This window comes from Mastigoproctus giganteus, chromosome 4 (assembly GCF_048544385.1).
Source record: "Mastigoproctus giganteus isolate SK-2022 chromosome 4, ASM4854438v1, whole genome shotgun sequence".
NCBI lineage: Eukaryota > Metazoa > Arthropoda > Arachnida > Uropygi > Thelyphonidae > Mastigoproctus > Mastigoproctus giganteus.
In genome coordinates, this window is record NC_143578.1 from 243,796,562 (window position 1) to 243,810,916 (window position 14,355).

At 39.8% G+C, this 14,355-nt stretch overlaps 1 protein-coding gene and 1 non-coding gene across 3 annotated transcripts in view; one reads left to right on the top strand and one right to left on the bottom strand.

The window, feature by feature from the left end:
* LOC150087581 (uncharacterized) overlaps window positions 1-14,355 on the bottom strand; it is a 317,512-nt gene that overhangs the window by 73,523 nt on the left and 229,634 nt on the right. The gene's annotated exons all lie outside the window — the stretch shown is intronic.
* On the top strand, window positions 14,105-14,223 carry LOC150087582 (5S ribosomal RNA). The gene has a single exon (XR_016546914.1). It is a non-coding gene; the product is annotated as a 5S ribosomal RNA (ribosomal RNA).

Consider the following 14,355-nt stretch of genomic DNA (forward strand, 5'->3'; position numbering starts at 1 on the left):
GACATCCATTTTGGCCTAAACCTTGAACAATATTTCTTAGTTGGTATATAAAGCCTAGTAGCTTCCAAGATAAGTTCTTTGAATGCTTCCCATTTTGAATTTGCTGTTGGTAACATCATCAGTTGGTCCCACTGTATAGAATTTAAATACTGTCTCAGTCCATCGTAGTCGCCTTTACGGAAGCAATAACCCTTCCCTTTACCCCTAATGGTAGTTACCTCTTTGAGTAAATCCCACTTCAGCACACTGTGATCACTGCCACCTAGTGGTTCATTTATCTGCAGATTCTGAATGCATGAAGAATCACTGCTGATAATCAAATCAAGAGTATTACTCCCTCTAGTTGCCTCCAGAACATGCTGATGTAGAAAACAATCATCCAATAAATCCACAAAAGCCCTGCTAGTGTGTGAGTATCCAGCCCCCAAATTCCAGTCAATATCTGGGAAATTAAAATCTCCCATTATAAGACACTCTGATTTACTGGCCCACTCTATTTCCCTGTACAGTTCCTTATTATACTCATCAGAGTCATTAGGCCTATAGCACACTCCTACTCTCAATTTTGATCTCCCAATGTTTATGTCACACCAAACTGACTCCACACTGCACTGTCCAGCGATGTCGACTAGCTTCACTTCCTTGGTTTTTATGTGTTTCTTAACTAATAGCATAACACCTCCCCCCTTCCTATCCTGTCTATCCTTTCTGTAGATGTTGTACTCCCCAAATTGCAGTTCCGCATCCCTTATATCTGTGTGACACCACGTCTCTGATATCCCAACAATATCTGCCTTCGATGTTTTGAGCAATACCTTGTAAATTCATCAAATTTATTTACTAAACTCCTAGCATTGGTGTACACGCAAGTATACCTGCACCTGTTTCTATTCTTAGCTACCCTAACACAACCCATGTGTTTACTTGTACCGCAATGGCTCCCAGCAGTCTCTGAAATACCATGCATCTTGTTTTTCAGGCTTCTGCTCATTCTAATAGAAGCAGTGCAAGAATCTCTTTCACCTCTGCCAGTGGCTACTGTCAATCTATTGGTCTTTGTCTCCCCCCAAGCTAGCAGTTTTCCGACCCACCTAACACTGCCTCAATAGCATCAGCAAATATTCTTGCACCCTTTCTATTTAAGTGTATCCCATCCCTGTAGAAGCAATCTCTCCTGTTAACAAATACAGTCCAGGCTGAAAAAAATTCTACCCCTTGAGCCTTGCACAATCTTTCCAGGGCCGAATTGATCGACAAGGCTCTCATCATATACTCCCTCCTATCGTGTCTGGGCAGAATTGCAGACACTTTCAAATTCAACCCTAATTCTCGGCTTTTGTTCAACAGTGACCTGTACTTGTTAAGTAATTCTGCCGGTCTCCTACTCTTAATATTATTAGTGCCAACGTGTACAACTATATCACCTTTTGTGCCCTTAAAAGATGATATTCGCTCTACAACGTCATCAACCTTTGCCCCTGGCAGACATACCCTGGTCCTGTTCCACCTATCTTTTTTACAAAGCATGTTCCCCGTTTCCCTGACAATAGAGTCACCAACAACTACTAGTTCCTTCGGGACCAGCGCATTCTGCCTTGGGGGTTGTCTCTGTGTCACGCGATGCCCAAGTGCAAGCTCTGGCGTTGATGTGGGCAGCTGAGAGCTTGATGGGCCCCTCAATTTAGTTTCTTCGAGGGCATCCACCCTGTCCTTCAAGCTCTCATATAGGCCCATAAGAACGCCGAGTTGTTGCCTGATATCGATACACTCCTTGCATCGCGCACACACAAAGACATCCCCCTTGGCAGTATCATGTCCCGTACCCGATTGCTCTGCAAACATCAAGCAAACAGTGCATTTTATAAGGCTGTGAGTCAGAGGACAACTGCCCCCCTCAGTTCTGCTCTGAGCCACAGCTCTACCATTAGCTTGAGCCTTTTGCTTTGCTGCTCTGGTTTGAGTCATGATTCTATTAATTTATTAATTAATTATGTTATGTTATTAATTATATTACGTTTGTAATCTAAGTCGTTATATGTATTTATTTAAACGTACAATTTAACTGCTAACGAAGTTCAACTAACGCTATCTAGTACGGTATCACAATGGCGGGAAAGTTAATAACGGTAGCGGTAGTTACGAACACGTGGAAACCCTTACCGATACTTTTACAAGGCCGAGTAAAGAATAAATACACCAAATTAATCAAAAAATCACAAAATAATGTTATACTACTAAATTTAAATCAAAAGTTTTAGAAAAACAATAATTTCAAATCAATAAATAAAAAAAATCCACTTAGCGGCTTGGAACACGACCGTCACTAGTGGCCTCGTCAGCAGATATTCTAGGGATATACATTCCCTAGATTAACAACCTCCCTTCTCGATTCAGAGGAATAACATTTTGAGAAATATACATAGTTGAAATAGAGACTCTGTAGCAAAATTTTCTTTTAAGTAAATTAATATGTTTATGTCCAACCATTTACATATGTTTAGTTACTTGACCACTCTATACCAACTACACTTCTACAAATACTGGAAAAAATCACCAGTAACTCTGGAAATGATCAACCAATTTTGGATTTTTTGCTTTAAATCTGGGAAATCCTCTGAAAATAGTGGTGCTAGTGATGTGCTTTTGTTATGACGAAAATGAAAGGTGGTGCAAAGTGTCCATGTTGTTGTTATAATTACTATTAGTGAAAGTGAAAGCTGGAAATAAACAGTGAAGTGCAAACAGTAAATGCTAAATTTTGGGACTTAAGGTTTCAACAATACAAGGAATGCACAGAGACAAAAATGGGAAGACAAATAGTAAACCAAAAGTTTGCTTTGATTTGTGAAATAGATAAAATGCAATTTGATATTTTGCTATTATTGTAGCATACAAAATTTGTTGCAAATGCAAGCAAAACATTTTTATTCTACACAGTACTGTGTTATATTTTACCCATAAATTCCCCTGCACCTCCAACATTATAAAGATTATTTTCTAAGCAAAGAGCAAATCAGTAAAGCTAATTACCATCATGTGCAAATATCAGGCATTGAGACAAGTACTACATCAAAAATTATTTGGATGCAATATGGGTCTCAATGCCTGATTTTACTGTGGATTGCCTTAACATGCATTAAGAGTAGCATATAGACACCATTTAGGAAATTTTTTCCCCTACAAGATAACAATCACAAATGCTGCCGAATTGGGCAAGGAAATAGAAAGATAAGAGAAGTCTTTTGTTTACTTTATAAATTCATTAGGTATCCTTAAAAAAAAAAAAAAAAAAAAATTGAGAATAGAACTTGTCAGGACAGCCGATGGTATTATTACAACTTTTAATTATGAAAAATGAAAGCCAAGTTTAATCTGGGATTAAACTTGGCTTTCATTTAATGGCATGGTTTAATGGCAGGAAAATAAATTACCATTTATTCTCTGGAGGGCCAAACGCAGGAGAGTTTAAAAATTCATCATGACTGCATACATATTGAATTACTAAATTTTCAGCATCACACTTACAACAGGCTGTGCATTTTTGTGGTAGTGCACAGGCTCAAAGCTGCAATGTCCGTAATTCTGGCCGCATGTCAACCACTGTACTACTGTTTGCCTCGCTCATGCATTAAAGAGTTATCCACAGTTTCCATCCCTTGGAAATTCATGCACAAAACTATGATAAAATAGTAAATGCTACAAAGTTGCAAGGTACAAAAATAGTAAATGCTACAAAGTTGAAGGTACAGTAATTGAAAGTTGCTTTCCTACAGATGGAAATCTATAGGAAATTTATTATTATTATTGACGTAAGCATGTTTATTAATAATCTAAAAAAACAAATGAAGAAAGTAACTTTATTAGTGTTTTTTGTAACATCCTAAAAGTGCCCATACTTAGTGAAAGAAGAAATTATCTGGTTCTTGTGTCAAGCCCAACAGAACTGACATCTACCCACTTACAGATAAAAAAACTCTTCCTCACTCCAATCCTTATCTCTAACATCATAGTTTTTAGCTACTTATTTATTGGGTTTTTATATGATGAACCAAAAGATGACAGACTGCTGAAATCTACCGAACGCCAGTAAGTGAGTATTTTGGTCTACAGATAGATCACTGCTCTAGACAGGCTGAAGAGTGGTGAAGAAACTTGTTGAAACTAATTGAATATCTATAGATTGTAATCCTCAAAAATACATAAGAAGATTCTTTCAGAGAAGTACAGAGAATAAATGATACAAAAAAAAAAAAAATTTAATGAAGCTGAACTAGGAATGTTTTCAAACTAGTTTAGATGAAGATAGCATTCCAGATGCCAGCTGAGAAGAATTCATGCCCATGAAAATATAAATACATCAAAGTTTATATGTCTGTATAATAAGGAGTGGAGAAAATGTGAGAAATAGAACACTGATTAAACTCCATCCAGCTGTCTTCTGGATAGAGATAATTATTTCAAGAGAGGTTCTTAAGGCACTTACCCCAAACGTGGGAAAGATATTCAATGGTAGAACACAGTTCAGACTTGTACAGTGAGGGAACAAAAGAGAAAATGATTAGAAATTAATTCTGCGGTGGCAGCACGGATTTTAACAGGCTTAGTATCTATTGCACGTTAATTGCTAGTTCGAGGTCCCTGACTCTTTTTCAGTCAACCTTCCTAAATATACCTTTTTTTTTTTTTTTTTTTTTTTTTTAATGAAAACTCCAAACACGAGGTATTAGAATCTATAGCACTTATTGCTTGGGTTGGAAGTTGAGAAGACGAAAGATGATATTTGTTGACATTAGACTTGAACTTCTATAGAGTGTAATACATGTGAAGGAAGGTTGTTCCAGAAAACGGCAGTTGAATGAATAAACAAGGAAGATAAAAATATGGTTCTGTGAGTTTGAAATTGGACAGTAAATGGATGTTGGCTGGTGGCAGCATATGTTCGCAATGTTTTGAAAGAGAGAGAGAGGGAATTATAGAAGCCAATTCAGAAGAACAGTGCCCAAAGAGGTATCTGTAGAAAAGGCATTCAGCAGAAACAGTATGTCTATGAGACAAAGAGTGGAGAGACTGTTAGAGAGGAGTCATTAATTAACCTAACTGCCCACTTCTGAATGGAATCTTGAAGCCTGAGAGAGGTTTTGGGGGGTACCGCCCCGGTTGTGGGAACAATATTCCATGCTAGGGCAGATTTGGGATTTGTACAAAGTGAAGAAAAGTAACGCCGAGAGTAAAAGAGAAAACCAAGTTTCTTAGATGCAGAGGAAGCGATATTTGTAATGTGCTTATGCCAAGAGAGATTAGCATTAGAAGTCAGGGTAATACCCAAAAGAGATACATCATCTTACCTAGAAATCAGAGTGTCACCAAAGATAAGCATAAGAGCAGAAGAATCCTTTTTGCAAGATATAAGACAAGACTAAGTTTTAGAAGGACTGAAATCAACTAAGTTGTCTTTGCCCCACTGGAGAATTACTTGGAGATCAGCAGTTAAGGAATTGGTAGCAGATATTTGAGAAGTTGAAGCTGATTGAGCAGGGGAAGGTTTTTCAAAATGGAAAGTGGAATGCAAATGATGCAAATTGGCAAAACTATGGATAGGATTTCCAGTCAATGGAAGAAAGTAATTAAAATACAAGAGGAAAAGATTGGGGGGAAAGAATTGAACCTTGGGGGGACACCAGTATTAGTGGAGAAGTTAGAAGACAGAGAGCCATCTACTATCACCCTCAGTGAACGATCAGAGAGAAAACTGGAACCAATTACAAAAATTAGTTGACACACCATAAGATGGAAGACTGTTTAAAAGACCTTTATGCCACACACAATCGAAAACCTTTGAGATGTCAAGAGCAACTGCTTGTATCTCACCAAACTTTTCCATTCAATTTGTCCATATATGGGTAACATAAGCCAGAATATCACCAGTGGATTGACACTGACGGAATCCATTCTGGTGATCATTGATCAGACGGAAGGTTTCTAGGTAGTTTAAGAGTTGGCAGTTAATTGATTTCTCCATTCCTTTAGAAAGAGTAGAAGTAATTACAATGGGACAATAATTGGATGGGAGGGCCTTGTCACCCTTTTTAGGAACTGGCTGGATATGAGTAAATTTCCAAGCAGAAGGAAAAGCACCTTTGGAATAAGAAAGTGAAAAAAGGTGGCAAAGAATAGGAGTAAGTTCAGGAGCACAGGTTTTGAGAACAAGTGGAGAAATACCATCAAGAAATGGAGCTTACTTAGCATCAAGATTCGTCAAAATACTTCTGACATCCTTTTGACAGAAGACAACAGGAGGCATTAAATGGAGTGTGCTGGAAATGGTGGGAGGTGATTTACCAAGATCATTAATACATGAGTTGGAAGAAAAATGGGATGCTAACAGGTCCGCTTTATCCTTGGCTGAAGTGACAACAGAACCATATGGTTTTGACAGAAGTGGGAGCAGGGATGAGCAAAATTTGCAGCCAATAGCTTTGGCAAGAGACCAGAATGCTCGGCTAACATTAGGGCAAGAAGCAAGTTTTCTACTGTTAGCCTGTTCAAAATCTAGTTTGAACTGATTAATGATCACTTTACAACTGTTGCGAGCTTTGGTGATTTGGTGGTGTAGACAGAAAATGAAACTGAAGAATTGGAAACAAGCCAATTACGATAAGCAATGTTCTTCTCTTGAAAAGGCTTAACACATTTATTGGAAAACCAAGGTTTAGATAAAGGACGTGATTTTAAAGTGGAGTGTAGAATAAAGGATTCCATTCCTACAAGAATAATTTCACTGACACGATCTGATCAAACGTTGACATCAGAAGTTTTGAAATAGTAATACAACCAAGGAAAAGAAGAAAAGAAGTCTCGCTGGTCATCCCATTTTGCATTCTTGTAATGCCAAGCAAATACAAGGTTGGGAATAGCCACGAGATAAAGGCTCCATTGGAGAAGAGACAATCATTAAGAAGTTGTGATCTGAGGTACCTAAAGGACCACTCACTCTGACCGTGTACTTTGAAGAGTTCTTTGTGAGAAAAAGATCAAGCGTGTTGGCTGTATGGTTGGGATTGCCCGGGATTTATTATTATTATTATTAGCCATATGGTACAAGGAAGCCTGAGGCTTATGCTGCACCAGCCAAAAAAAAAAAAAAAAAAACTTCCGAGTTTCCCTGAGAGAGAGAGAGAGAGAGAAGTTGTTGTTATTTTGGTTTTTAGGAGCATTAGCAACTAAGGCCATATTGCTCCGGTGCAGTGGTCATTCCCTGACCTTTCCGCATCCTCCGTATTTGGTGGTGACGGGCTTGAACCCCGGTCTAATCAAGAAGCGTGTGTACGCACTGCTGCTGCTCCTTCCCACCTGGCAACGGAGGCGCCAAGAGAGAAGTAGAAAGGAATCACCAAGAAAGAGAAGAATGATGATATCCAGCTCAGGACCCTGGGTTTGCCAAGCCCATACTCACCAGATGTTAGCCCCTGGGATTATTCTTGTAGGTAAACAAACAATCTGTGCAAGATCATTAGAAATTGCAAAAGCGTCAGCATCTCCACCAGCTGGGCGGTGTGACTAGAAAACGGAAGCTAGCTGGAGTTGTGAACATTAAAATCACCAAGGAAAATTACCTCACTGTCAGGAAAGTTGGACTGGAGAAATTCAAGCTGCAAAGAGAGGAAAGTCAAAGAGCTCCAAGTGATTAGTGGAGTTGGGAGAACGGTAGAGACAACAGATCAATTTGACACAATGAGGTAAAGAGATTTTAAGCCAGAGAAGACTGAAGAGAGGAGATTCCAAATTACCAAGTCTCTGACAGGGAATATTGGAACGGACACATGCACATGTACCACCTTTGAGGCGAAAGGAATCATACAGCGAATAATTTGGGCAACTGAGATGAGCAGTAGTTGAATCAAATGATAACTGAGATTCTGTCAGAAAAATTACATGGGGTTTGGCAGACTGCAAATGGAAATGGACATCATTAAGATTAGAATTGAGACCACGTATATTTGTGGAATGAATTAGGAAGTGCTTGGGAGGTTTGGATCTTTTCGCAGATAAGCTTGCTCTATTAGTTTGACAATTCATGGTGTATTCAATAGTAAGAAAAAGTGGGTGGGACATGCTGTATGAGGTAATGAAATGTTTGGATATGGCATACACATGGTAAGAATATACCCAGATCCTTGACATAACGTGGCCTCGACCATGCTCCCCCGCATACACACTACTCGGACTCCCTCCAGTCACTATCTGGCAGAGTAGAGGTAGCAAGATTATACACTTGCTACAAAACATCGAGCATGAGAGTAGCCTTGTACAGGTGAAGTTTTTACTGCTCCTGGAATAGAGAAGTTTTTTCTTTTTTTATTAGCTTAAATTGACATATTAACTTATTTTCTAAAGTAGGTTTATATTCCTAGTTACGATACTAAGTTTACAGTTTAACTTAGATAGAGATTTTGTAGGTATTAACTTAGTATTGGTAAGGGTATCAAATCCACGTGTTACAAGTTGCAGCTCCGCTGAACGAGAAGTTTTTTAGCCATATTTAGCCACTTTATTGACCAATTGTTATATTAAATAATTATTTTCTATAAGTAGCTTATAGACCCAGTCAGGATCCTTAGTTTATTCTGAATTGAGACAGCGAGATTTGGAAGTTAATTTATACTTAAGTGTCCGTAGATTTACCATCCGTAACTTCCCGCCATTGTTATGCGATATATCTGCATTGTTATATCCCGAACTAGATAGCATAAGCTTAGTATAGTATGTAATATAATATTGTCAATTAATCAGTAAAATCTATTAATCTTGTTAAATTTCATTGTCAATTAAATTGTACTTTTTAACTAAATACATATAACGACTTAGATTACAAACGTAACGTAATTAATTAACACATAACTTGATATGGAAGTTATATAAACGGAACTCGTATATAATACTCGATACTGAAAAATATATATAGCGTTATAGCTGTGTTGGGATACAAGTTTCGGCTTACAATTTTGTACTGAAATTGAAATTTTATTGAAATTAAATCGAAATCATGACTCAGACCAGAGGAGCAAAGCAAAAAGCTCAAGCTAATGGGAGTGCTGTGGCTCAGAGAAGAATTGAGGGGGGCAGTTGCCCTCTGAATCACAGCCTTTTAAAATGCACTGCTTGCTTGATGTTTGTGGAGCAATCGGGTATGCGACATGATAATGCCATGGGGGATGTCTTTGTGTGTGCATGATGTAAGGAGCGTAAGGAAATTAGGCGACAACTCAGCATTGTTATGGGCCTGTATGAGATCTTGCAGGACAGGGTGGATGCCCTCGAAGGATCTAAATTGAGGGGCCCATAAAGCTCTCAGCTGCCCACATCAACGCCAGAGCTTGCACTTGGTCATCATGCAACACAGCAGCAACCCCCAAGGCAGAATGCGCTGGTCCCACAGGAAATAGTAGTTGTTGGTGACTCTATTGTCAGGGAAACGGGGAACATGCTTTGTAAAAAGGATAGGTGGAACAGGACAAGGGTATGTCTGCCAGGAGCAAAGGTTGATGACATTGTAGAGCGGATATCACCTTTTGAGGGCACAAAAGGTGATATAGTTGTACATGTTGGCAGTAATGATATTAAGAGTAGGAGACCGGCAGAATTACTTAACAAGTACAGGTCAATGTTGAAAAAAAGCCGTGAATTAGGGTTGAATTTGAAAGTGTCTGCAATTCTGCCCAGACACGATAGGAGGGAGTATATGATGAGAGCCTTGTCGATCAATTCGGCCCTGGAAAGATTGTGCAAGGCTTAAGGTGTAGAATTTTTTTCAGATTGGTCTCAAGAAGTGAGTGCTAAGCACTGCTGCTCCTTCCCACCTGGCTATGGAGGCGCCAATTACACAAGGACTACTAGATTAACAGTAGCCACTGGCAGAGATGAAAGTGATTCTTGCACTGCTTCTATTGGAATAAGCAGCAGCCTGGAAAACAAGATGCAGGGTATTTCAGAGACTGCTGGGTGTCACTGCGGTACAAGTAAACACATGGGTTGTGTTAGGGTAGCTAAGAATAGGAAAAGGTGCATGTATACTTGTGTGTACACCAATGCTAGGAGTTTGGTAAATAAATTTGATGAATTTTAGGTATTGCTCAAAACAGCAAAGGCAGGTATTGTTGGGATATCAGAGACGTGGTGTCACACAGATATAAGGAATGCAGAACTGGAATTTGGGGAGTACAATGTGTAAATAAAGGATAGCCAGGATAGGAAGGGAGGAGGGGTTATGCTATTAGTTAAGAAACAAAATCCAAGGAAGTTAAGCCAGTCGACATCATGGACAGTGCAGTGTAGAGCCAGTTTGGTGTGACATAAGCATTGGGAGATCAAAATTGAGAGTAGGAGTGTGCTATAGGCCTAATGACACTGATGAGTATATATAAGAAACTGTACAGGGAAATAGAGTGGGCCAGTAAATCAGAGAGTCTTATAATGGGGGATTTTAATTTTCCAGATATTGAGTGGAATTTGTGGGTTGGTCACTCACTCACTAGTTAGGCTTTATTGTGGATTTATTGGGTGATTGTTTTCTACATCAGTATGTTCAGGAGGCAACTAGAGGGTTGTTGTTATTTGGTTTTTAGGAGCATTAGCAACTAAGGCCATATTGCTCCGGGGATATGCGGTGGTCATTACCTGACTTTCCGCATCCTCCATATTTGCTGGTCACAGGCTCGAACCCCGGTCTAATCAAAAAGCGTGTGCTACGCACTGCTGCTCATGCCCACCAGGCTACGGAGGCGCCAGCAACTAGAGTGAGTAATATTCTTGATTTGATTATAAGTAGTGATTCTTCATGCATTAAGAATCTGCAGATAAAGGAACCACTAGGTGGCAGTGATCACAGTGTGCTGAAGTGGGATTTACTCAAAGAGGTAACTACCATCAGGGGTAAAGGGAAGGGTTTTTACTTTTGTAAAGGTGACTACGATGGTTTGAGATAGTATTTAAATTCTATACAGTGCGACCAACTGATGATGTTACCAACAGCAAATTCAAAATGGAAAGCATTCAAAGAACTTATCTTGGAAGCTACTAGGTTTTACATACCAACTAAGAAATATTGTTCAAGGTTTAGGTCTAAATGGATGTCAGATGAACTAATGAGACATGGCAGAGAAGAAAAATGCATGAGATACATATAAATTAATGGGTGACATGGAAGCCTAAGATAGATATAAGCTGGTCTGTAACGAAGTCACAAAGAAGATTAGGCAGGTAAAGGCAGTTTATGAGAAATCCTTGGCAAAGGACGCAAAGAAAAACAGAAAAGAGTTCTTTACCAATGTAAACTCTGGAAGGAAAGGGATCAATCAGATTGGTCCACTTGATATTGATGATTCAACAGTTGAGGATCGTGCTCAGGTGGCTAATAAACTAAACGAGTATTTTGCATCTACATTCACACATGAGGAGTTATTCAGGAAGGGGAATGCCAGAGGTGAAGTAAACTCTGGCAGTGAGCTGGATGATTTTGTAATAACTGAGAGGAAAGTGGAGGAGAAATTGTTGAGCATAAACATAAAAAAGGCACCCGGGGTGAATGGGATCTATCCAGTTATATTAAAGGAGGCAGCAAAGGAAGTAAGCAAACCCTTAGCCATAATTATGAGAGCTTCGTTGGACTCAGGGGAGGTACCCATAGACTGGAGATTGCAAATGTGACTCCAATCACAAAGGAGAATCAAAGGCTGACACAAGTAGTTATAGACCTGTGAGTTTAACTTCTGTTCCAGGAAAATTAATGGAGGCACTGGTTAAAGAAGCACTGCAGGATCATCTAGACAAGACATCAGTTATAGCTCAGACACAGCATGGTTTTGTTAAGGGAAAGTCTTGCCTGACCAATTTGATTGGATACTATGATGCAGTCACAAAAGAACTGGATGCAGGGAATAACTTTGATATTATATATTTGGATCTTAGAAAGGCTTTTGATACTGTTGCACATGGAAGACTTGCTGCATAAATTGGAGCAGTGTGGCATTGGAGGCAAATTGCTGCTATGGATAAAGGAATGGTTGAGAGGGAGAAGACAGATTGGTAATCAATGGACACTGCTCATTGTGGACGAATGTTATTAGTGGAGTCCCTCAGGGTTCGTGTTGGGTCCATTATTATTTTCTGTATTTATAAATAATATTGATGATCGTATATCTAGTTTAATGTCCAAGTTTGCAGACAATACAAAGGTTGGCAGGGTTGTTAAGGACACTACTGACACTATGCTGCTGCAACAGGATCCGGAAGGAAGGGTTGAGCAGATGGGCTGAAAGGTGGCAAATGAAGTTTAACATTGACAAATGTAAAGTACTACATATGGGAAACAGTAATCCCAGAGCAAAATATAAACTCTGTGGTACTACACTGACAGTGGTAGAGAACGAAAAGTACCTGTGGGTAATTGTGCAGGCAGATATGAAGTTCTCTGAGCAATGTGGGTGGGCTGCAAGAGTAGCTCATGGTGTCTTGTCAATGATATACAGGAAATTTTCTAGCAGGGATAAGGAAATGATTATTCCCTTGTATAATGCAATGGTCAGGCCACGCCTTGAGTACTGTATACAGGTCTGGAGGCCTCACTTCAAGAAGGATGTAGAGCTGCTGGAACGAGTACAGAGAAGGGCAACAAGATTAGTGTATGGAACAAAGGGTTGCTCTAACGAAGAACGGCTTAAGTTTTACAAATTGTCTAGAGACTATGCACCGGCGAAGTTTGTTTATTTATTTGGTTTTTAGGAGTATTAGCAACTAAGGCCATATTGCTCCGGGATATGCGGTGGTCATTCCCTAACCTTTCCGCATCCTCCGTATTTGGTGGTGACAGGCTTGAATCCCGGTCTAATCAAGAAGCGTGTGCTACGCCCTGCTGCTCCTTCCCACCTGGCTACGGAGGTGCCACCAACAAGGTGATCTGAAAGAGGTGTATAAAACCTTGAATGGTTTGAGCATGCTCAATGCCAATGGGATTATTCCTTTTGCTCAGAATAATCACCTGAAAGGGAATAAATTCAAATTGAGGAAAAACAGATGTAGGATAGATGTGCGGAAATTTGCGTTTAGCCAGCGGGCAGTTGGTTGGTGGAACAGACTTCCATCCCTTGTTGTGGAAGTTGATAGCCTAAATAAATTTAAGGCTCAGCTGGACAGGTATTTCGAACGAACGGAGAGGTGAAATGGGAGTGGTTTTATTTTGTTTTTTTTTTGGCTGATGCTGCATAAGCTTGCTTTCTTGCATCATATGCCTCTACTAATGCTAATTACTAGCTGATTTGGAAGCCTCCTAAACAGTTACCAATAGGTTTGGTCTGGTGTACTAACCAGAGCCTGGCCTTCAAACACCGTTTTAGAGAGCTGTATCCTCGAAATGTAAGGAAGATTAGATCTTCCTATGATGTTCATCATAACCTCAAAAGGCATCAGTCATACTGCATGATAGAAGAGATGGGGAAGGGTTGACCGGAACTTGATTGGAGACTAAACATACATGGGTTCCACCACCTCAAGCCTCCAATAAGCAAAGTGGGGGCATTGCACTGATTGATGAGAGTCATCTACCACCTAGTATGTGGTGTGGGCACCACACCTCGTCCCCTGCTTATGTTGGATCATACCTGGTGGTCACCCAGTGTGCTTGTATATGGAGGTTATGCCCAGGATTACTAACAGTCCCACCATCATGAATTTGGGACATTAAGCCTGATATAACTTCATCTCGATTTATCAATGATACTGATTAAGGTATATCAGGCTCAATGTTGAAGTTTGCAGATGATACAAAGGATAGCAAGATTGTTAATGACACTAAAGATAGTAATGCTACTGCACAGGATCTAGAAAACTTAGGCAGATGGGCTGACAATTGGCAATTGAAGTTTAACATTGACAAATGCAAAGTACTGTATATGGGTAGCAGAAACCCAAGAGAAACATACCAACTGTGTGGTACTACACTCACGGAAGTGCTGAATGAAAAATACAGGAGGGTAATTATGCATCAGATATGAAGTTCTCTGGACAGTGCAGATGGGCTACTAGAGCAGGTCATGGAGCCTCTTGTCAATGAGCCAACTATCATACTAGGCTGAATACACCGGTTCTCGTCCGATCACCGAAGTTAAGCAGCGTTAGGCCCGGTCAGTACTTGGGAGGGTGACCACCTGGGAATACCGGGTGTAGTTGGCTTTTTCACCCAGGGCTCACATCTGTGATTATGGGCATGGCACACCCAGGGTCCTGAGCTGGATATCATCATTCTTCTCTTTCTTGGTGATTCCCTTCTCTCTCTCTCTCTCTCTCTCTCTCTCTCTCTCTCTC